Source organism: Peromyscus eremicus, chromosome 4 (genome assembly GCF_949786415.1).
Source record: "Peromyscus eremicus chromosome 4, PerEre_H2_v1, whole genome shotgun sequence".
Lineage (NCBI taxonomy): Eukaryota > Metazoa > Chordata > Mammalia > Rodentia > Cricetidae > Peromyscus > Peromyscus eremicus.
The window spans coordinates 4886467-4911877 of NC_081419.1; the positions used below are offsets into that span (position 1 = coordinate 4886467).

The window sequence follows — 25411 nt, forward strand, 5'->3', positions numbered from 1 at the left end:
GAACCCCTGCCAGGCTGCGTCTCATCCCTGGTGATTGTCCATTTCTCCGCACTTGGGAGTACGGCCTGGGGAAAGGCCATCTTGCTTATCCGTTCTCCAATCAACTAGAACCTCAGGGACAGTAACCTCATCCTGACAGTCCCAGAGGGACGTCAACATCAGCCTGGCCAGTGCCTCAAAGCAACAGGGATCTAGGGGCAACCAGTGTGACGCCCACTCAGTTGGTACGCTTAGCCACAGGGTGGTGATGTGCCTGGGGATGTGATTTCCCCCTTTGATCAGTTTCCCTGGCTACAAAATGCAGTTGACTATCACTGCCACCAGCGACTCCACCATAGCAGTTACTGGATCTAAATAGTCTTGGGCTGGGGGTGTGGCTCAGTTGGTAGAGTGTTTGTTTGTCTAGCACGGATGAAGCCCTGGGTTTGACCCCCAGCACCACAGAAACCAGGTACATCTGCATGCCTGGGAAGTCAGCGGGACCCACAGCTGTGAGGAGAAAGGTGTCCTGAAGTCGGGCTATACCTGAAGCTGGGATCCGGTGGGGGATAGTCTTCCGGCAGGATGTAGCAATCCTGCTCCTCTCAGAGCCAGAGCCGTTAGAGCTGAACTCTGCTCCCCCCACCCCACCCCCACCTCTGCCAAGGGAGCTTCCGGGCAGAGGTATCCGTTTCTTCTCAGCTCCGGCCCAAGATGTTATGTCTTCTGCTTCACTCTGCTACAGGGGAAACCTCTGTTGAAATGTAGCAATCTGCTTGGGCTCCTCCGAAATTTTGCTCTCGAGATGTAGCGACCAGATCAGAAGCTCAAGGTCAACCTCGGCTACATAGTGAATTTGAAGCCAGCCTGAGATGGTAAACCCTGTCTCAGAAAATAAGGGCTGGTGAGATGGCTCCGTAGGAAAAGGTACCTGCCACCAAGCTTGAGTTCCGTTCCCAGACCCACATGGTGGAAGGAACTGAGGCAGGTTGTCCTCTGACTCTGAGTATACCCACAAATAATAAAATCAATGTAAAAAGGATTAAATCAGTAATCACAGAGCACCCGCTATGCAGTAGCCCCCCCTTGCTAAGAGCCCTGGAACCTCAGTTCCCCTCCTCAGAATAGAGCTAATACTTCCAACCTAGTTAGATTGGCAGGAGGGAGACCTTGCTGCTGGGGGCAGTGGGTGGCTTCTTGCTGACTTACAGAAAGAACTAAAGATATGCTTGATAAGATGACTTTCGACATTCCTGGGTTTTGTTTGTTTGTTTTGTTTTATTTTTCTCAAGACAGGGTTTCTCTGTGTAGTTTTGATGCCTGTCTTGGGTCTTGCTCTGTAGACCAGGCCTCGAACTCACAGAGATCAGCCTGGCTCTGCCTCCTGAGTGCTGGGATAAAAGGTACGCACCACCGCTGCCCGGTGACATTTGTGTTTCTAAAGCACAGGTTACCACACCGGGCTTAGCAGGGCTGATAGAGACAGAGCTCTCTCAGGGAACTGGGCATGGCACGGTCTGCTTGTCCTGAAGCATGTTTTATCTGTGGCTGCGGGCTGAGGAGCTAGGCAAATAGCCAGCTTTCTGCTCCACTTGCTGGGAACTGCTTCAGGGAAGCATCTTATCACAAAGCTCAGTGCTGAGCTGGCTCCTCTGACCTCCATATTTGTGCCATGGTCCTTGAGTGCACCCACAAGCTCTTGCACACACACACCACACACTCACTCAGCCAGGTGGCACACACCTATAATCCCAGCACTCCAGAGGTAGAAGCAGGGGGTTCAAGGCCAACCTTAGCAACACCTTGAATTTCAGGCCTCCCTGGACTACACAAGGCTCAGAGAGCTTGCTAAGCATCACCAGAACCCGAGTTCAAATCCTCAGCTCCCATGTATAGGCCAATAAGCAGCCCCAGTGCTGTGCAGGGCAAAGGCAGGAGGGTCACTGGGCTGCAGGCCACCAGCCTAGCTCCGGTGTGATGAGCGACGCTGTCTCAAGGGAATGAAGCGGGACATCAGACATCCTCCTCTGAGCTCTACTCATTGGGACACAGACCTGTGCACCTCTGTACACAAGCATGTGTGCACAAACTGCACACGTACTTTATACACACTTTCAGACACACCAACAAACAAAAAGCATAGTCCCCAGGCAAAGGCCAGGGCTGTGGCTGCATCAGAGCACTTGCCTGGTGTTTCTGAGGCTCTGCATTCCCTTCCCAGGCCCAGAAAAGTAACACTAAATAAAACTCCAGTTGTGTTCTGTGAGTGGTTGCCGCAGCTCCGAAGAAGAGCGTTGGGCTTACCTCACCGCGTTCCCGATATTTTTCCTTCCTTTCTTTCTTTCTTTCTTTCTTTCTTTCTTTCTTTCTTTCTTTCTTTCTTTCTTTCTTTCTTTCTTTCGAGACAGGGTTTCTCTGTGTAGCTCTTGCTGTCCTGGATCTCACTCTGTAAACCAGGCTGGCCTCGAACTCACAGAGATCCTCCTGCCTCTGCCTCCCAAGTGCTGGGATTAAAGGCGTGTGCCACCACCACCTGGCTTAGCTTTATTTTGTATACCTAATCATTATGTGGAGGATTTGGAAAAGGTGTTTATTCCTCATGGACTGACTATGGACGGGACTGAAAGCCTTGCTCGAGATGTCATGAAGGAGATGGGAGGCTATCACATTGCGGCCCTCTGTGCTGAAGTGGGGACTATAAATTCTTTGCTGACCTGCTGCTGGATTACATTAAAGCACTTAATAGAAATATTCCTATGACTGTAGATTTTATCAGACTGAAGAGCTACTGTAATGATCAGTCAACAGGGGACATAAAAGTTCATGGTGGAGATGATCTCTCAACTGGAAAGAGTGTCTTGATTGTTGAAGATGTAGTTGACACTGGTAAAACAATGCAAACTTTGCTTTCCTTGATAAGAGGTACAAGCCCTTATCAGGGGTTAGGGTTGTTAAGGCCGCAAGCTTGCTGGTAGAAAGGCCTCGCCAAGTGCTGGGTGGAGGTCAGACTTTGCTGGATTTGAAATTCCAGACAAGTTTGTTATTGGATATGCCCTTGACTCTAATGAGTACTTCAGGGATTTGAATCCTGTTTGTGTCGTTAGTGAAACTGGAAAAGCCAAATGCAAAGCCTAAGACGAGAGCTGGATCTGCAAATCTGAGGAGTGGGGTTGACGTTGCCAGTACAGTTAGCACGTCTTCCAGTTCTGCTGCCGCCTCTTAGGACAGCTTTTTACAGGAACCGTCTAAGAATTTTATGTTTTTTATTTTTAGCGATGTCAGTTGCCCCATTCTTGATCTTTTTATTTGCACTATGAACCTATAGGCCGACTATCAGTTCCCTTTAGTAGATTGCCACTTACCTTGTGAGCAAAATAAATCTCCTAAATTACCACTATGAAATAATACTGAGATCGTATCTGTAAGAAAGCATTTAAAGAGAAGATATATTAGTTTTCTAATTGGTGTTTTAATTTTTACATATTCAGGAAAGAAAGATGTGATTGAATATTGTTAATTAGACCACATGTGTTTAGATCAGTCTGAAGCACTCAGCTTCATGTTAGTACCCATCTAAGAAGTTTTGCTCAGTGGAATAAACATGCTTCAGCAGTTGTTGGCTGTATTTTCCTACTTGGATTATTTCAGTGAATTGTTGTCAACAGTTCCTTTTAATACAAATAAATAAATTCTAAAAATTAAAAAAACAAGAAACAAACTCAGTTGCTGCTGGATGTGGTAGCCCATGCCTTTTATCCCAGTAATTGAGAGGCAGGGGCAGTGATCTCCGTGAGTTCGAGGCCAGCCTGGGCTACAGAGGGACTTGCAGGACAGCCAAGCCTACACAAAGAAACCCTGTCTGGAAAAAACAAACAAACAAAAAGAAAAGAATCCTCAGTTGTGAGGTTGCTGTCTGTAGGATCTACTGTCCCCTGATCATAAACCAGATCACCCAAGGGGGCCTCTATGTGCCCTCCATGGGCTAGGGTGCGAGGGGACAGCTGCACCTTGCTTGGACCCCTTGGGAGCAAGCTACATGCTCCAGCACTGAGTCAGATGAAGCATGATCCCAGCTGTGAACAAAACCTCCTAAGATGCTGCGTCTATCTGGCTGTGAAGGAAAATTCCCGAAAGGAGCTGGTGTCTGCGGAGATTGATGAGCTGGTCCGAACTTCAGGACGTGGGGAGGTTGGAATGTTGCCGGTCCAGAGGCAAACTCCCTTATCACCTATATCAAAACCAACATCTTTTGATGACAGATAAAAGCCTGATCTACTGACTTAGCAAGCAACTAGTTCCTACCAGTCCAAAAGCCAAGGATGTCATAGGATACCATTTTAGCTTATGGAATAGTCCTGCTGTCTGACTCACTGTACCTGCCTTCCTGAAGTACCCACCAATGCACTTTAAACTTGCCTTAATGGATGACTCTCTGTTCTGTAAAACTATACAAACTCCATGAAGCTGCTTCCATGTTGGAGCATGGAATTTTGGGTTACCTAAATCTGTGTTCCCAGGTCATAGTCACTCAAAGAACTTATTCTGAGCTGGGTAAAGAAAGCCCCTACTTGGACAGATACCTTTTTGGTCTGATTTCAAGTATTTGACGTAGTATCTAGTTTGTTTTCTCTGAGAGCATTCCGGTCTGGATTGTTTGACTGGTTTTTTGCCTTCGGCTCTCTAAAGGCCTTTTAGATTCTGCCTGGCCAGCTTGTTTTCAGCATCTTTGTTCATTTTTGGACCTTTGGAGGCTTTTTGGTTTTTATTTTAATTGTCTTGGTTTTCCTTGTCTTTGAAATCTTTTCATTATCATTCGGCCTTTGTCACCTGACATTCCTCCTCAGATGCATAATTCTACTTTTTCTTCTGCTTTCCTGTGACCTTGCCAAGCCTTTAGCTTAGGAATTTTATGGCTCCTGGTGATAAAGAGACACCAAAACAAAAGGCACTTGTTCCAAGAGCATGGCAGTATCAGGGGACCTCCAGGTTGTACAACAACAGCCTTGGCCTTGTAGGGAAACCCAAGAAACATACCCATTCCTGGGTCAGAAGGATCCGTACTGACTCACCCTGGAAGTTACAAATGAGGACTGGTTACCCGGTGTCTGAGCCCTGCAGGACACCCAGTGCAGGGAGAAGACGTTTGGGGTGAAAGCTGAGAAAGTCATCCCCAAAGCAGAACATAAAACTGACCTGAAACACACTCCTAGCTAGCGTAGCTAGGCAACTTCTCGAGAGAAAAGAAAAACATAGAAATATGGAGAACAAGGTTTCAGAGAAGGAAGAACCGCTACAAGCTGGAATGTTCTTAGGTACTCAGCTGGCCTCAAGCGTGGTAATTATTAACTCGCAAGTATCTGGGAAAATGAAAAAAGATCTAAAGTTAACTACCCCCAAATGCTTTATCTTGCCTGCTTACCAAAGTCCTAGGCAATCAAGTTGTCTCTTTAAAAACAAACAAACAAACAAACAAACAAATCACAAACAGGCAGCCTGCTTTTATTAAAATATAAAATACCTGTTAACAACAACAACAACAACCCTGATAAAATTGGTAATTCATAATTTAAAAAAAGAGTAAGTTAAATTAGAAACTAAGCAATTAATCAAATGAATTTTTTGAGTTTATATCAACCAAAGGTGACCCCCTATTCTTCTCTTCTCTGACCTTGCTTCTTTTTGTTTGGTTGGTTTTTTTGGTTTTCTAGACGGGGTTTCTCTGGCTGTTCTGGAACACACTCCGTAGACCAGGCTGGCTTTGAACTCAGACATCCGCCTGCCTCTGCCTCCCGAGTGCTGGGATCAAGTGCCTGGCCTTACTTTGCTTCTCTGAAGTTTCCCTTAGCGGCTTTTGGTTTTTCCTTTGGACTCTGCTTACATTAAAGAGTCATACAAATTTGTAAAGCAGAGAATCTCAGCTCTGCCAGCAGGGATAGCCCTGCAGCTTAGAGGAACCCCTCCAACTGTTGAAGGTAAGTGAAGCTAAATCTGGGTCTCCCACAACACCCCGGGGACTTCACTGAAACCCATCTTCAAGCATCTTGGTGCGTTTCCGTCTTTTATTTACCTGGTCGATCCTGTTAAACATGAGTTCTGTGTTCCTTTGCTTCTGTTTTTCTACAAGAAGGCCACTAAATGTTTGTGTGTCACCAACAACAAAAATAGACATTTTCCTAGACCTGTCCATACTGTGCTCCCAGGTCATAGAACACCCAGCTTTTCTGGAGACCATCTTCTCAAATCCTGATCCTCCTGTGGCCCGTCTGACAGATATAAAGATTCTAAAGACACATTTGTGTTTCTCAGTCTAACTGTGAGACTGCTGAAAGAATGGGCCCAAGGCTAGTGGGGTTTCCCTGGGCTCTCATTACGGGTAAGGCAAGGGTGCCAGTTAGGGAGGGGCCTGTCTTTCTGAAGAAGACTGCAGACAATTCCAGCAACCTGCCAGACCTTACAGGGCGGAGACTGAGGCCGACAGGGATGAGTCAATGATGGGCTGCTTGGATGTTCACATGCTTGTCTCTTAAACTTTTGGGACCCTAAAGGTAGACTTAAAGGGTTTGCTGGACCTCTGTCCCCCACTTCCCAGTATGACCACATTGAATAAATCCCCCTTTTCTGCTTCCCCCCACCCCCCACCCCCTTTTTTTGGCGACATAGTTTCTCTGTAGCCCTGGCTGTCCTGAAACTCACTCTGTAGACCAGGCTGGCCTCAAACTCGCAGAGACTGCCTGCTTCTGCCTCCCGAGTGCTGAGATTAAAGGTGTGTACCATAACTGCCTGGCTCTGCTTTCTACTTTTAATTGGCTTATTATGGAAGGGTGGCTAGACCTGACTTGGCATAAATTATGACCTGTTAGAAAGCAGCCTGGGAGACAGACAGACAGACACACACACACACACACACACACACACACACACACACACACACGCACTCCTATCTCATCATACTTGTAAGGCTGCCATTCTGGGCAATCTCCTCCACCTTCCTGAATCTACCTATAACCCCACTCCCCCCAACCCCCGATGTCCTCACATTTGTGCACAAGACCCCCGGCCTCGTCATTGCCATAGCAAAGTCCAGATCGGCAGAGAGGCAGCTGGAGGCAGTGACAGGCAGGGTGACCGGGAAAAGCAGCTGCTGACAGCCTGAGATCAGGGAACCCAAGACCCCAGCAGGGAAGAGCAGGTCCTGGCGGCGGCACATGCCTGCAATTCCAGCACCAGAGGTAGAGGCAGGTGGTGGAGGCTGTTAGTTCAAGACCTGCCTGGGCTACAGAGGAGTGTCTAAAAACAGCATCTATTGAACGGTAGCAACAGAGAAAACCAACAAGCAGGTAGTAGGCGCTGGCCTGGCATTCACTCTGGGTTCTGTTCTCAGTACTGCATCCCCCTCCCCAACAGTTCTGGTAACTTTTTGTGCTGTTCCACACCTGTAATCCCAGCACTCGGGAGGCTTGGAGGTAGAAGCCAGAAAATCAGGAGTTCAAGGCCAGCCTGGGTTATCTGAGATTCTGTCTCAAAAAACCAAAACCAAACAAAACGCAACAACACAATGCTCAGCGAAGAGGTTGAAGTCACTCCTTGGGGCAGGGTGGCTCCACCTACCAGAGTCTTTGGATGGCCCCAGGTCACCAGGAAAGGCCCAGTGGCCCAGCAGGCTGTTTAGAAAGACAGATTCAGGAAGTAACTGTCTCCAAATGGCTGGGATTAAATAAGGTCAAGGCAGCTTCTGTCACCCTGGGAACACCAACATGAGAAAGCGATTCCCATGGCCTGTGGTCACCTCTGGACACTGAGCAGGCGCTAACACTAAGGCAGCGGGGCCCTGTGGTGATCCGTTTTTGTATAGCTTGGAGAAGCCTGTCCTCACAGAGGCTATAGATAGTGGCGGTGACAGCATCCCAGGCCCGAGGCCGCCACGTTTTCAGGTCCTAGGGACCCAGGTGCCCTCTCTGCATTTCTTTTTCCCAAGCCACTGGGGACACAGCCAAGCTGTCTGTCCAGAGCTGGAGTTGGAACCAGAAATCTTAGCCACTTAACGTTGCACCTTGGTCCCTCTCAGCATCCTCTGAGCCCCAGACAGGGAAAACGGGAAGTTGCTAAGTAACTGTGGTCTTACACACTACCTCTGACACACGTCCTGAGAGCAAGCCTCTAGATTCACAACCTGTCCTGGCACGTGGAGAGAAACACTCAGGTGTCTCTACAGCATCACCCGCAACAGTCCGGGGGGAGGAGAACACAGGCGGTGTCTAGGGAGCCACCAGTCACCCAAGGTGTGACAGGTACTGTCCAACTGCAGGTGTCCCCTGGGAAAAGGAGGCCAGCGGCACCAGCGAGCGGGCGGAAGGGCGGGCAGAGCCCATCTCCCCGAGAGCTCTCGGCACCAGCCTCCCGGTTGTCGGCCTGCAGCCGAAAGGTCACAGGCGTGTAGCAAAGTCCCAGTCAAGAGACGCCAGCACAATTAATACTCCCGATCCCACCATCTCAGGTGGTCTTAAAGTTAATTGTGACTGATCAAAAGGCTTGGTTTTAACTCTGTGTGTGTGTGTGTGTGTGTGTGTGTGTGTGTGTGTGTGTGTCCATGCGTTTTAAAGCTATCCCCTCTCTTGGCAGGGGTAGGGGGTACAGATGATTTCTGTATTTCTTCTGGAAAAAAAAAATCAGCGACAGAAACCTGATTCTAAAAGACTATGGATTTGGGGCTTTTGACGTAGGCGTACAAACCACCGTGCAGAGAGCAGGAAATGACAGCTCAGCGCTGCCGTACCACCACACCTGACATACCTGTTTTGTTTTCGTGTTTCTCTGTATAGCCCTGGCCTTCCTGGAACTCGCTCTGTAGACCAGGCTGGCCTCGGATGATGTGAGAAAGCTCAGCTCCTCCTCGGGGTGCGTTAGAAGGAGCTGCGTCTTTCCCTCAGAATGCCTTTGATGTGACGTCCTCTTTTCCTTTAGTTGATGAAATCATCCGATTTTATCCTTTGAAGAAGACTCGGGCTGATTCAAACTTTAGTTACCACCATTAAAAGTCTCTAACAAGGCAGTGTGTTTCTTGTCTCTCTAATAGATAAACAGATTTAAGTATTTGTCTGATAGAACAAGGCTTGCAAGCACTGTGTAATTTAGCAGGAATATTCTGTGTACACATCATTCTTTAAATGGATTTTTTTTTTTTTTTTTTTTTTGGTTTTTCGAGACAGGGTTTCTCTGCGTAGCTTTGCGCCTTTTCCTGGGACTCACTTGGTAGTCCAGGCTGGCCTCGAACTCACAGAGATTCGCCTGGCTCTGCCTCCCGAGTGCTGGGATTAAAGGCGTGCGCCACCACCGCCCGGCTAAATGGATTTTATATACTTAAGGCAATAACTGCTTAAGCAAGGGCTTTGTCCAGTAAGAAAATATATTTAATGACAGGTTTTGCCTTGTTGTTTGTTCTGGGGGACAGGGTCTCACTGTGTAGCCCAGGCTGGCCTGGAATTCACAGAGGACTGCCTGCCTCTTGCCTCCTGAGTGTTGAGACTAATGGCGTGTGCCACCATGCCTGGCCTTCATGGTATCTTACTTTCAAGTCCTCCAAAATTAATAAAAAGTAAATGCTTTTTCTAACAAACCATTTCAAGGTACCTGTTATAATAACTTTGATCTTTAATAAATAATTTTAATTTTGTTAAGAAAGCAAGACTATTGATGTAGTTTACCTGTGTTTGTAACTGTTAGGTATCTAAGATACCATATGTTTTCTGTGTTTTAAATACAGCCTCCTGAGCTTTTATTGAAAATCACCTCATTAAAATGTTTTCCAAATTTTGCAGCAACAACAATAATGTTAATATTAAAGTATATTGTAAATGGTATTTAAAAACAAATATAGTTGTGCCAGGCGTGGCCCACGCCTTTAATCCCAGCACTCAGAAGGCAGAGGAAGATGGATCTCCGTGATTTTGAAGCTAGCCTGGTCTACACAGTGAGTTCCAGGACAGTCAGCGCTACACAGTGAGACCCTACTTCAAAAAACAAACCATTAACATAAACAAATAAGGTGAATAAGAGTGGTTGAGTAGTGTGAGGATAGTAATGTAATCCTACTTTAAAATTTTTTTGAGACAGCCTTGAACTCACAGAGATTCATCTTCCTCTGCATCCCAGAGATGGAATTGAAGATATGGCCCTCCTGGTTGAGTGTAGGCAGCGACTTCTCCTCCTCTTCCTTCAGATCCATTTGTTTTATTTTTGTGTGTATGGGTGTTTGGGCTACAAGTATGTCTGCGAACCTCATGTACACTGTGCCCGTGGAGCCCAGAAGAGTGCACTGGATCCGCTGGAACGGGAGTTACAGACCCTTGTGAGCTGCCAGGTGGGTGTTGGGAACAGAACCCAGGTCCTCTGAAGAGTAGCCCCTGCTCTCGAGGGCTGAGCCAACTCTAGTCCCAGGTCCATGGGCTTGTTATGAAAGAGACCCAGGATTTCTTTGATTTTAAGGGATATGCTTGTTGTCTCTCCCTTGCCACAGGCTGGGGGTCATGGGCAGGAAAATGAGTGGAGAGAAGCCTTGGGATTTTTTTCCCTCTCTTGATCTGGTTAGCAGCACTCTAGCCAAGAGGGGCTGTCCTGGAACTGCCTGGAGTTTACGACAACTCCCTCCTCGGCATTTCCCGGGGATCAGCTGTTGGAGCTGGCCCACTCTGAGGACTAGGTCACGGGACTCTGGGAGAGCCGAGGAAGTGACTCCACCCCAGCTACTGGCTCCTGACCCCTGACCCCTGGAGTAAGAGACTGACTGGGTTTCCGGCAGCCAGAGACAGGGAAAGCAACCCTCTGGGGGTAAAAAACTAATACTAAACGGACTGTATCCGAGTGATCTTTGAAGTCAGGCTTGTACTGTGGTCCTCACCCTGCCTGACCCTGCGGAGGTCAGAGGTCAGCTCTCAGAAGTTGTCTTCCACCTTGTTGAAACAGAGATTCTGGCTTTCTGCAGCTTTGCTGCTGTGCAAGCAAACTGGCTTTGAACTCCTGGGCCATTCTCCTGTCCCGGGTTCGAATCTCATTTTAGGAGTTTGTTCATTACAGATGTGGGACTCCGTGAGTTCCTGGGATGAGACTAGGGTCATTAGGCTTGGGCGGCTGCAATCCTCTACCCACAGAGCTGTCACCCTGGCCCCAGTAATCCCCAGCTGCAGGAACCAGGCAAGCATGCCCACAGTCCCAGCCCATGTGTCTGCCATGTGACCCAGAACAGTCAATAGAGTTCTTGACATCTAATAATGGTGACTGGTCCAAGCAGAGACCTCCCCTGAGAGTTTCTGTGCTGACTGCCAGGGAGATCTTTTGGGGTTCTGAGATGACCTGAGTAGGTAAGCAGTCTCGTCTCTTTCTCCAAGCTGCCCGTACCCAGAGGAAGAAAGAAGCCCAGTCATTGGCTCAGCTCTGCCTAAAAATCCAGAACTTTCCATCTTCGCTCAAACGAAAACACCCTTCCCTTGTTCGGAACCCTGCGATGGCCCCCAGCTCAGGCAAAGGAAAGGCTGAACTGTCCCTGTGGCTCCCGCCTCCTCTTCCCTCCCAGTCACACCACTCTCCTCAGGTGAGGTCCGATCCCTCACGCCTCTGGGCCTTCCCTCTGGCTGGTCCCTCTGCCTGGAATTCTCCCTGAGGACCCAATGGCTGTCACCTCACCTCTTTCCAAGGCTATGCTGGCATCTAGAGGCTGACCCATTTCTCAGTGAGGCCCACCCCAAGCTTCTTCGAGGTCCCTGTTTGCTGCACCCGCAGGCTCGGAGCCAAGCTCTGTCTCTGCTCTTTCCACAGAGAGGATCTCCCAAGGCCACCCATGCCACACAGCCACAGCAGACTACAGAGGGAGGCAGGAGAGAGGAGAGAATGGAAGAGTCCTGGGCAACTGGCTTTACTTTTCCCTTCGCATTTCTTTATTGCGTATGTATACGTGTGGGCATGTGCACCCCAGCACACACGTGGAGGCCAAAGGACAACTTGCAGATGTCACGTTTTCTTCCTTCCCCCTCGTGGGACTGGGAGAAGGAACCGCACCTTTGCCCAGTGACCACATTGCCGGCTCCGCTCACTCACTGGCTGACACCTTTACCCACATCACACAGATAGAGCAAACACAGTTTGGTGAACTGAGTTCCATTAAACCAAGTGGTCTTGTCCCTCATAACCTGGACTCCAAACGGAGATTGGAGGTGCTCTTCCCCTTCCGGGATCTGTTTCTGGCTCCTGCTCTGGTCTGCCAACCTCCCGGAACACCTCGGGCAGCAGGCTCTTGAAGTCTGGGTGGAGCAGGCTGCCAGGAAGGCTGGGACAGAACCAGACAACAGGAACTGCCCCAGGCACCTGTCCTGGTGACCATTGAGTTAGGAATGAGAAAGATGGAGGGTTACCCCCACTTTTGTGTGTAAAGATCAGGTCTCACACTGTAGCCTGAAACAGTTGTGTAGCTGCAACTTGGCCTCAGAGCTGCAGGAATCCTCTTGCCTCAGCTTCCCGAGCACTGAGATTAGAGGTGTGCTCTGTTAGGCATGGCAAAGACTGAGTGTGTTACATTTAGTCTGTTTGGTGAGGGAATAAACCTCACCCAGCAGTAAGGAAGCCCAGAAACTGACATTTACTGACAGCATAAATGATTCAGGCCAGGAGCTGCCTTCCGTGAACCTGCGGACTGAGGGTTTTGTGCAAGGCTTCTAGCCTGGGCTCCCAAGCCTAGACTGGCCCTGGCCCCTACTCCCAGGGCAGCCCCTGTGGCCGTCAGGGATCACACATTTCTGCTTATGGACCGCAGCCAGGTGAAGGCACAGAGCCTCCTACCTGGGGCCGTGGACACCTGGTACACAGTCAGTGGTGGAAGAGATGAGAGTCTTAGCTGGTACAGTGGCACAGGCAAATTTATCGCTTATCAGGGCCACAGAGAGTTCAAGGGCAACCTGGGCAATTTACTCAGACCCTGTCTCAAAGAAAAAAAAAAAAAAAGCCAGTGAGCTAACCCAGCCAGAAAAGGAGTCTCCCCCACGTTGTTCTCAGGTCCCCAGGCTAGTGCTGCAGTGTACACCCCAACACACACAATAAATAAAAGTAACATTGTTTTTAAAGGAGGGGGAACGCAGCTCAGTTTACCTAGCATGCTCAAGGCGCTCCCTTTCCTCCCTCCCCCTTCTTTTCCTCTCCCACACGGTGCTGGGGGTTGAACCTGGGGCTTATGCACCCCAGGCAAGCACTCTACTACTGAGCCGGCTTCCCAGCGCTTTTTATTATCCTTATTTTGAGACAGGGTCTCACTGAGTTGCCAAGGCTGGCCTTGGACTCACGGTGTAGTCAAAACAGCCACTGACATCAAGGGCTTTGAACTCTGCCTGCCGCCTCCGGAGTAGCTGGGATGGCGAGCATGCACCCGCAGTCCTAGCTGGAGTAATGTGTGTGGATTTTTTTGTTATTGTTTGTTTGTTCCAGCCCAAATGCCAGGCAAACCCTGTGCCCCTGCCTCAGCCCCGCCTCTCTCAGCCCCGCCTCTCTCAGCCCCGCCTCTCTCAGCCCCGCCTCTCTCAGCCCCGCCTCTCTCAGCCCCGCCTCTCTCAGCCCCGCCTCTCTCAGCCCCGCCTCTCTCAGCCCCGCCTCTCTCAGCTCCGCCTCTCAGCTCCTCTGTTCTCTAACCTCACGGCTTACTGATGGTACCTAGGCATCCAGAGGAAGAACAGGCTGCTTCTGCTATGATGCCCACAAGCCTCAAAAGACTGTGTCAAGGGAAGAAGCCCGGCACAAAAGGCCACTTGCTGCCAGCGAGATGGTTCTGAGGGGTGACGTCGCTTGCAATGCAAACCTCAAGTTCAGTCCAAGGAGTCCACATGGTGGAAGGAGAGAACCCACTCCTGAGAGTTCTGTGACCCTTCACGTGTGTCATGGCAAACACATGCCCTTCCCCCTACCCCCACCCACAAACAGATGTAAATAGGAAAGAAATAACCAGCCTTACTTAGCATGGGGGAGACCCTAACTTCCGTCTCCAGGACAGCAAAGGAAAAAGAAAGAAAAATCGTGGAGGCTTCTCGGAGGAGACGGTTTCCTCTGGGTCGATGGTGACATTCTGTAGAAGGAACGGGGCTGAGTGCAGGGCACTGTCACTGAGCTAACAACATGGAACTGTACGACTTCCTGGTTTGTTTTTTTTTTTGTTATTTTGTCTTTTTTTTTTTTTTTTTTTCAGAGCTGAGGACCGAACCCAGATCTACCACTGAGCTAAATCCCCAACCCCACGACTTCCTGGTTTATCGAATTAGTTTTCCATGATGGGGCTGGGGCCAGGCATTCAGGGCTGGAGAGGTGGATGAGCAGTTAGGAGCACTGGGTGTTCATACAGAGGACAGAGTTCAGTTCCCAGCACCCACATGGCCGCTCACAACCATCTGTATGTAATTCCAGTTCCAAGGAATCCATAATCCTCTTCTGGCCTCCACGGGCATGCATACATCTGCTGCACAGACACACCTGTAGATAAATACTCACAAGATAAAAATAAATAAATCTTTTTTGTTGTTTTTATTTTTGTTTGTTTTTTTGAGATAGAGTTTCTCTATGTAATAGCCCTAGTTGTCCTGGAACTTGCTTTGTAAATCAGGCTGGCCTTGAACTCAAAGATCCACCTGCCTCTGCCTCCTGAATGCTGAGATTAAAGGCGTGCACCACCACAGTCCAGCAATAAATAAAATCTTTAAGAGAAAAAAATAACCAGGCAGTCTACCACTGATACCCCTCCCCCGAAATTATGCTTCCTCCTTTTATTTTTCATTTATATTTAGTTTGGGGCTTTTGTTGTTCTCATTGTACCATGCTGGGGGTCGAATACAGGGCCTAGCCCATTACTAGGGAATTCCTCTACCACTGAGCTGCATCTCCAAACATGGCTTTGGAATTTTTTGTTTTGTTTTGTTTGTTTTTCAAGACCAGGTTTCTCTGTGTAGCCCTGGCTCTCCTGGAACTCACTTTGGAGACCAGGCTGGCCTCGAACTCACAGAGATCCTCCTGCCTCTGCCTCTCGAGTGCTGGGGTTAAAGGCGTGGGCCACCTCCGTCACTGTCGGCTTGCTTTGGCATTTTGAAGCAGGCTTTCACTTCAGGCTGGACTTGCACTCTCCAACAGTCCACACTGCCTCAGCCTCTTTCAGTGAGATCTTTTTTTTTTTTTTTTTTTCCTATCAAAGATGGCTAGCCCACCAAAGGCCAGGAGTCCATAAATCTCTCATCTTGTAAAACTTTTATGAAAATGTTCTAAAACCCTCCCCACCCCCTAATAACATGTGTTTACACAAAGGCCCAGAAGCCAAGCCTTCCCTACTTTTCCTTTGCATAGATTCTTTTTATTTTTTTAAATTAATTAATTAATTAATTTTTTCTATTATCAGCTTGATACAGTATAAATTCTTACCCTAATAGTGAAATGTTTCATTGAGGCTTGCCCAGTAATCGAGTAAAATCAAAACTTTATTATAAGCCACAGTTATCCTAGGGCCCTCCTGCTATGTAGCCTCCCTGGATCTGTGGGTTACAGTCTGATTTTTCTTTGCTTTATATCTAGAATCCACTTATGAGTAAGTACATACCATGTTTGTCCTTCTGGGTTTGGGTTACCTCACTCAGAATGATTTTTTTCTAGTTCCATCCATTTGCCTGCAAATTTCATGCTGTCATTGTTTTTCTCTGCTGAGTAGTACTCCATTGTGTATATGTACCACATTTTCTTAATCCATTCTTCAGTTGACGGGCATCTAGGTTGTTTCCAGGTTCTGGCTATTACGAATAGTGCTGCTATGAACATAGTGGAGCATGTATCTTTGTGGTATGATGGAACATTCCTTGGGTATATGTCCAAGAGTGGTATGGCTGGGTGCTGAGGTAGATCGATTCCCAATTTTCTGAGAAACCGCCATACTGATTTCCACAGTGGTTGTACAAGTTTGTATTCCCACCAACAGTGGAGGAGTGTTCCCTTTGCTCCACATCCTCTCCAACATAAGCTGTCCTTAGTGTTTTTGATCATAGCCATTCTGACAGGTGTAAGGTGGTATCTCAGAGTCATTTTGATTTGCATTTCTCTGATGATTAAAGATGTTGAGCATTTCTTTAAATGTCTTCCAGCCATTTGTGATTCTTGTTTTGTGAATTCTCTGTTTAGCTCTTTAGCCCATTTTTTAATTGAATTGTTCAGTATTTTGATGTCTAGTTTCTTGAGTTCTTTATATACTTTAGAGATCAGTCCTCTGTCAGATGTGGGGTTGATAAAGGTCTTTTCCCATTCTGTAGGCTATCTTTTTGTCTTATTGACCGTGTCTTTTGCCCTGCAAAAGCTTCTCAGTTTCAAGAGGTCCCATTTATTAATTGTTGTGCTCAGTGTCTGTGCTGTTGGAAGTGATCTCCTGTGCCAATGTGTTCAAGAGTACTTCCTACTTTCTCTTCTGTTAAGTTTAGTGTAACTGGATTTATGTTGAGGTCTTTGATTCACTTGGACTTGAGTTTTGTGCATTGATTCTTTTAAAACTAGCCAGTCATAAAAGGCTATGAGGTTAGACCCTAGCCCATGGGTAAAAGTCATCAGATTTATTAGAATAAGACCCAAATGAACTTCCTGCCTGTGTGCTGCTAGTTGGTTTGGGTTCTGGTGTACTCTTTTTACAAAAAGAAATTGTCTTTCCAAGTTACTTTCTCTTTGTGTATCTCTTTGTGTGTCACAAAGGATGCTTGTTTCCAAAACCTAGTGAAGATCCCAGATGTATGTCACCATGCCTGACTTTGTGCACTTTTTGTTGTTGTGTGTATGCGTGATAGATGAATAAAGAAGAAATGAGGAAAGGACATGAGTGCTGTGCAATAATCCTCTGTACACTATGTGAACATGTGACACTGTGATTGGTTTAATAAACAAGCTGACTGGTCAGTAGCTGAACAAGACAAAGGTAGGCGGGAGAGCCAAACTGAGACTGATGGGATGAGAAAGGGTGGAGTCAGAGGAGTGAGTAGACAGACTGAGAGCAGGAGAACGAGTCTGACATACAAAATGGGATAGAGGTAAAAGCCATGGGCCTTGGGGCAGCACATAGATGAATAGAAATTGCTGTGGATATCGATCGCTCTGTGTGCTGTGAGTGTGTTGCTCTGATTTGGATGATAAATAAAATGCTGATTGGCCAGTAGCCAGGCAGGAAGTACAGTATAGGAGAGATAAGCAGAGAGGAGAATTCTGGGAATAGGAAGGCTGAGTCAGGAGATGCTGCCAGCTGCTGCCGCCATGAGAAGCAAGATGTAAAGTACTGGCAAGCCACAAGCCATGTGACAACTTACAGATTAATAGAAATGGGTTAATTTAATATATAAGAACTAGATAGCAAGAAGCCTGCCACGACCAAACATTTTATGAGTAATATAAGTCTCTGTGTGTTTACTTGGGTCTGAGCAGCTGCGGGCCCCGGTGGGACTGGAGAAAACTCCAGCTACAAGAAATGGATTAAGTTGTGAGTTCCAGGACAGCCAGGACTGTTACACAGAGAAACCCTATCTCGAAAAACAAAAACAAAAAAACAAAAAAAAAGAAAAGAAGAAGAAGTAGATTAAGTTGTAAGAGCTAGTTAGTAACAAGCTTGAGCTATTGGCTGAGCATTTATAATTAATATAAGCCTTAGTGTGTTTATTTGAGAGCAGCTGCCAGACAGGAAAACTCTGCCTACACATGACTGCTCTTAAGTATGGTGGAGGAGAGGTTTATTGTAGATAAAGGGAGACATAAGAAGCAGGGACATCTTGGAGAGTCCAGAGTGGACATGACCCTTAGCTGGGCCGTGTGAGGAGAGGGGGGAAGGGGGGAGCAGCTGCTGATCAAAAGATGCAGACTGGGCCAAGAGACTGTCCAAGAGAGTAGCTGAAAGAGACCAGAAAGCCAAAGTGGTTGGATTATATGGACAGGGCAACTGGGAAGGCGGCCCAGCCCCTGCCTGGGCTGGAGAATTTAGGGTAGGGATAGTGTTAATCCCACTGGTCAAGAATAAGACCACAGTTTAAAGTCAAATTTGGAGCAAGATTTAATAATGGCTAGGTGGGGGACTTGGGCCAGCTCCATACCTGGGTTCCCCAGAAATGGCTTAATCATGTTTTGCAGGGATTTAAAAAGGCAAAATCCATAATTCACTGAATTTTCCATGAGGTCCAATGAGGGCAAGGGTAAAACCTGATACTTTTCCTACCCACACACCTCCCACTCACATGTGGTCAAGCACGTCCAGTGTAGATGGGTCAAACAGACTTGTTTAGGGGAGTGGAAACATGTGTCTTGTTATCTCCCATGAACAATAGCCTCCAGCGTTTCGGGAACTCTCTGTCCTTGGGCAAGGGGCATGCATTGCAGATCAGAGGCATTTTTGTTTCATGGATCTCTCAGACATAGTAATTAAAACTTAGGATGTACCTTTGGCTCTCACATTGGGCATGCCAGCCAGGAGGGCCCTGTAACAGGTAAGGACTAAGGGATGCAGCTCGTAGGCCAGTGTCTGCTTTGACACATTAAATAGGCATTTCAGCTTTTTGTTTGTTTGTTTGTTTTGATTTTTTGAGACAGGGTTTCTCTGTGTAGTTTTGCGCCTTTCCTGGAACTCACTTTGTAGATCAGGCTGGCCTCGAACTCACAGAGATCCGCCTGCCTCTGCCTCCCGAGTGCTGGGATTAAAGGGGTGCTCCACCACCGCCCTGCAGCATCTCAGCTTTTTGTCCCGGGTTAGAAACCTAACAATATATATGTGGGATGAGTGTGCGTGTGCACGCTACATGATGCATGTGTAGAGGTCAGTACAACTTTTCGGAATCGAATCTCTCCTTCTAGCAAGTCACCAGGTTTGCCTGGAAAGTACCCACCGAGACACCTCAAAACCCTAACCCCGCCTGAAAAGCTCAGGTGGACCTGAAGGTGACCTCTGGTCTCCACACACACATGAACATGGAGATACAGATAGAGAGGGTAAGGGAGGGGAGGAGAGAGGCCGAGAAGCTCAGCCTTCTGTCTTAGTGGTGGTCCCCTTTGCAGTGGCTACCATTGTGTGTTAGCAAAGCAGAGCTTGGTAATTACTTGCTGACTTGGGCCGTCTATTGCTTCAGGATTTGGGGACTTGAATCCCATCACTGCTGCACAGAGCTTTGGGGTGGGAGGAAGCATTTCCTAGAACTAGGTGACAGAGAGGCTGATGGGATATTTCCAGGGAATCTACTGTTTTCTGAGTACAGTCTTTGGAGTCAGGAATCCTAAGATCTTCCCAGCCTGGTGGCCACCCAGGCAGCTCATGCGCATGACACCCACCCACAGATGCCGCTATCCCAGAGGCTACAATGTAGATGGGTGATTTGGGTGTTCAGTAATCTGTTTGGCCACTTCAGGGACCTTGTGGGGACACTTGGCATTCTTCAAGGATTCGACCAGTGATTGCTGTGCTTTCAAAGGCTGGACTGATAAGAATCCTTCCCAGCCCTCTGACTCATACAGCAGCCTCCAAGAACCGTAACAATTCCCTATTCTCGGCACACAGCACCATCCGCTCCCGTCCAGGCCTTGTCCTGAAATCGTACTTCACGCCTCTTTGTGACAGTCGTTGAGTATGCCAGGTGCTGACGTTCTCAGGCAGCCCAGTGCCTGCTTCCTCCTGTCCTCTTGACATCAAGTTCATCTCTGCACCACGCCGAATGCCTGCCTCAGCCTCAGCTTTACACTGTAGTAACCACAGCAAAGACAGGCATCCTTCTCCAGCCTGCTCCAGAGAGCCTGGCGCCCTCTGGATGCTCTGCAGACAAGTCGACCACTTCATCCTCCGCACCCTTTTAGCAGGCTGAAGGTGCAGATCAGGATGCAAGCCCAGGGCTGTACATGTCCCATCGAAAGCCCCTGGGGTGGATGGAAGCAGAGTCATCTCCATCCATAGGACAGGAAACTCATCCCCAAAAAAGCTGGAATCAGGCAGGCATTTCTCACCTTGCACAACCTTCCACACCCCCTGTTCCTTCTGAGAGCTGAGCCTGATCAGATGGGCACCTTAGGGCTCTGTAGGAGACACACCTCTCCCTCCCCCACTGCTCTTCAGAGCTAAATCAGGCCTCCAGATCAAACACTGGCCCTCGTGGGCTCTCTAGCCTGCATACCAGATCTGTCCGGCATGTGCAAGTCCCGCATAGAGAGCCGTGCCCCACATTCAGGGCCATGCCCTGCATTCCAGAACCCAGCTCAGGAAATCTGTTTCCAGGAAAGCTATCACCACCGAGGGCACAGGAAGAATTGGGACTCTGAGCAGGTCTGGCCATGTCCTTTATGCAGCCAGAAGCAAAATGAAAATGCGAAGTCCTTTATTCAAAGGTTAAGAATGTTAAAGGGGTTGGGTGTAGTTCAGTGGTAGAGCGTGTGCAGGGCATGTTCTAGGCCCTGTGTTCAAGCCCCAGTGCTTGTGATAATGTGTGGACTTCAAGGCAGGGACAGTAAAGCCAGGCGTGGTGGCACAGGCCTATAATCTCAGCACTTGAGACAGAGCCAGGGTGATCAGGAGTTCATTCTTTGCTGCATAAAGAGCCAGGGCCATCTTGAGCTACATGAAACCTTGCCTCAAAGACAAAGCAGACACATACTGGCAAAGGTCTATAGTCCCAGCACTCCGGAGGCAGAGACAGGCGGATTTCTGTGAGTTGGAGGACAGCCTGGTTTGCATAGCAAGCTCCAAGCCATGCACGGCTACATAGTAAGACCCTGTTTTGTTTGTTTGTTTGTTTGTTTTGTTTTGTTTTTTAAATTAATTTACTTTTGCTTTTTTAGGCAGGTCTTACTATGTAGCTCTGGCTGTCCTGGAACTCACTCTGTAGACTAGGCTGGCCTGAAACTCAGAGATCTGCCTGCCTCTGCCTCCCAAGTGCTGGGATCAAAGGTGTGCACCACCATGCCAAGCCCAAGACCCTGTTTTAAGACAAACGTCAACAAAAACTAAAGAAAATAAGTGCAAAAGAACGATGGGGGGCGCGGGGGGGGGGGGGCGGAGCTGGAGAGAGACCGGTGGTGAGAGCAGGTACTGATCCCGCAGAGGACCAGAGTTCAATAACAGCCCATGCTGGGCGACTCCCCACCACAGGTAACTCCAGCTCCGGGCCTTTGACACTCTCTTCTAACTACTACAGATATCACGCACGTGTGCCATACACACAGAAACACAGGTACAAAAATAAAAAGAATACTTTAAAATTTCCATTTTTTTTTAAAAGACAGGGACAATAAAAATATGAAACTCAGTAGACGAAGCCGGTCAGTGGGATGCTTACTTCCTACACGAGAAGCTCTAGGTCCATCCCCAGGACAGTATAGACCTGGCATGGTGGTGCACACATGTTTTTCTTTTGGTTTGGTTTTTGCTTTTTGAGACAGGGTTTCTCTGTTTAGCCCTGGCTGTCCTGGAGCTCGTGCTGTAGACCAGGCTGGCCTTGAACTCAGAGATCCACCTGCCTCTGCCTCCCAAGTGCTGGGATTAAAGACTTGAGGCACCACCGCCTGCTGGTACACACTTGTAATCTCAGAAATCAAGAGATGGAGGTAGGAGGATCAGAAGTTCAAGGCTGGATACATATCCATTTCCAAGCCAGCCTGGACTATATGAGACCTTGTCTTTAAAAAAAAAAATTAATCAAATAAGCAATCAATAGGCATGAAACAAAAAGCCCTTTCTAAGCATGGGTGGCCGGGTGTGCCTACATGAAACTGGATCTGAGTCTCATCCTGAATGAGTCAACACAGCTAATAGGCAAGGTTGTTCTAGCCAAAGCCAAAGCTAGGCTGACATCAGCACCTCACCTGCTCTGTTTAATCTCCAGGGCCAGGAGTCTTGGCTTCTCATCATTTTCCCTCAGTGTTTATCTTGAAAGATACCATGAGCCACAGCAGACTCTGGAGCCAAACTTCCTGCAATATATGTTTTTATGGCACTTATATAATGCTTACCACATGCCAGGATTAACTAATCTAATCTTCATATTAACCAGATGAAGTAGGCTTTTGTAAATTTATTATTATTATTCTATGTGCGTGAATGTTTTACCTGCATGTATGTACGTGTATCCTGTATGTGTAATGACCTCTGAAGTCAGAAGAGGGAATTGGATTCCCTTGGGACTGGAGTTTAGGGATGGTCGTGAGCGGCCATGTGGGTGCTGAGAATCTTAACTGGGTCCTCTGAAAGAGCAGTTAGTGCTCTTAACTGCTTAGCCAGCTCTCTAGCAGCACTCCCACCCCTTTTGAGACAGGGTCTTACTTTGTAGCCCTGGCTGGCCTGGACAAAGCTATGGAGACAAAGTTACCCTTAGACTCACAGAGATCCACCTGTGTCTGCCTCCCAAGGACCAGAATTAAAGGCGTGGGCCACCATGCCCAGAGAGGTAGATTGTATTATTCCTGTTTTATGGGTGAGAAAACTGGAACACAGGAACTGGGGGGTAGCTTAGTTGGCACAGTGATTGGCTGGTATGCACAAAGCTCTGGGTTCCACCACCAGGGCTAATAAAAGAGGTGTGGTGATGGATGTCTGCAGCCCACAGCTGTTCAGTGAATTCAAGGCCCACCTGAGTACATGAGACCCTGTATGGGGTGGGGGACTAACCCAGTGGTTAAGAGTGTGTAGTGCTCTCGCAGAGGACCTGAATTCTGTTCCTAGCACCTGTATTGGTTAGCTCACAACCACTTGTAACTCCAGCTCAAGGATGCCCTTTTCTGGCCCCCACAGCGCTTCATTAGACCACACATACCCACACACAGGTACACATACATACACATATCTTTAAGATTTACTTATTTTATGTGTATGAGTGTTTCACCGGCATGTGTGTCCCTGCACATGTGTGCAGTGTCCACAGAGGCCAGAAGAGGGCATCAGATCCCCTGAGACTAGAGTTACAGATAATCGTCCAGATAACCAAGGTCCTCTGAAAGAGCAGTCAGAGCTTTTAACCCCGAGCCACCTCTCCAGGCCCTCACGTAATTTAAAAGAAATGAGGGGCGGGGCACGACGGAGCACAGAACAACCATATAACATACCAGTTACAGCCCACCTGAGCTATCATTTCAGAGACGTTTCCTGAGGCTCAGAGGACACACAGCCACAATGCACTGATCTCCAGTGGGGGAGTCAAATCCAGAACCACCAAGTCTGGAGCCCACACTCTGAGTTCTTTGCATCCAGTTCTCACCAAAGACCCAGGCTACATGCATGCCTTCGGTAAATGGAAAATCTTAACCTCCCCCTTACCCCCCACCTCCTGCCCCAAAGAAAAGTCCACATCATAGCTCCTGGTACCTGGGAGTGTGAAATCATTTGGAAACAGTGTTTGAAGCAGCAGCCTTCAGAGACACAGTCCATAGGTTATGCATATGTACATATACACATACACATACACATACACATACATATACATATACATATACACATACATATACACATACATATACATATACACATACACATACACATACACATACACATACATATACACATACACATACACATACACATACACATACACATACACACACACACACACACACACATACACATACACATACACATACACATACACATACACACACACACATACACATACACATACACATACACATACACATACATATACACATACACATACATATACACATACATATACACATACACATACACATACATATACATATACACATACACATACATATACATATACACATACACATACACATACACATACACATACACATACATATACACATACATATACACATACATATACACATACATATACACATACACATACACATACATATACATATACACATACACATACACATACACATACATATACACATACATATACACATACACATACACATACATATACACATACACATACACATACACATACACATACACATACATATACACATACACATACACATACATATACACATACATATACACATACACATACACATACACATACACATACACATACACATACACATACACATACACATACACATACATATACACATACATGTGTGTAGTGTTGGGTATATAATGAGGCTTACTGTGTGTGTGTGTGTGTGTGTGTGTGTGTGTGTGTAGGAGAGATGTGCACATGTCAGAGTGCCTGTGGAAGTCAGAGACGACTCAGTTGTCAGCGCTTGCCTCCCCACTCCCTTGAGGCACCAAATACTCCAGGCTAGCAGGCCTTCTCGATTCCACAAATTCTCATCCCACTCCCATCTTCCTATTAGAATTTTGGGGCTACAGGCCCATGCTGCTGTGGCTGTCTTTATGTGGATGTTTGGGATCCAGACTCCGGTCCTAACACTTTACTCACTGAATCACTTCCTCAGCCCCGGGAGAGCTATGACAGTGTATAATTGGCTCCTGTATAATGATAATGAATAATTGGTTGGAAAGTCCTGTAAGCTGTGCATAGAGGCGCACCTCTTTAATCCTAGCACTTGGGAGGAAGAGGCAGGTGGATCTCTGTGAGTTCAAGGCCAGCCCTGTCTACATAGTGAGACACTGTCTACATACATACATACATACATACATACATACATACATACATACATAGTTCTCCCTATAGACTCTCTACAGGCTACAAACCCAGGGAGGTCAACAATATAGTTCAGTCCAAGGTCAAAGGCAGATGGTGGGGGCTGGAGAGATGGTTTAGTGGTTCAGAGCACTTGCTGCTCTTGCAGAGGACCCAAGTTCCATTCCCAGCACCCACAGCACGCTGCTCAAAACCTCCTGTAACTCTAGCTCCAGGAGATCCGAGACCTTCTGCCCTCCAGGAGCACTCACAGAGACATATCACCAAAAATAGATCTAAAAGAAAGAAAGGTTGATGGTATAAATCCGTCTGAAGATTGGGAGATCAGAGATGTCACAGCTCGTGTCTAGCCTGAAGAAGACCTCCTCCTTCTGCTGTCTGTTCTGTTCCAGCCTGAGTGAGTGGGCTGTGGATTGGGTGGTGAGGACCCTCTGTGTGTCCATGAGTTCAACATTTAACTTCATGCAGAAACACCCGAAGACACACCCACAAATAATGTTTTAATCTGGGCATGTGGTGGCTGGCTAGGTTGGCTCAGAAAATTAAGCCACTACAAATCCACCCCGTGTGGATTTTGAATCCAGACACATCTCCTGAAACCACCCTTAATCTCCCAACAATGGCAGCAGAAAACCTAATCCCATCAGGCATGATCCAGCTGTCCAACTCAGCCTCAAACACACTGGTCTCTCTTCCCGGAAGAGGAAGGAAGTCCCGAGTCTGTCATCTTCTGAAGTCCCCACATTGTGGGGTAAAGTCAGAAGCCCTGAGCAGCTCAGCCTCCCCCAGAGCTTAGA

General features: G+C 47.6%; 1 long non-coding RNA gene and 1 pseudogene across 1 annotated transcript; both read left to right on the forward strand.

The window, feature by feature from the left end:
* The first annotated feature begins 2496 nt into the window (after window positions 1-2496).
* On the forward strand, window positions 2497-3298 carry LOC131907958 (hypoxanthine-guanine phosphoribosyltransferase-like; annotated as a pseudogene).
* Window positions 3299-9437: 6139 nt separating this feature from the next.
* On the forward strand, window positions 9438-12157 carry LOC131907959 (uncharacterized). The gene is made up of 2 exons (XR_009378510.1): window positions 9438-10336; window positions 11788-12157. It is a non-coding gene; the product is annotated as an uncharacterized LOC131907959 (long non-coding RNA).
* The last annotated feature ends 13254 nt before the right edge of the window (window positions 12158-25411 follow it).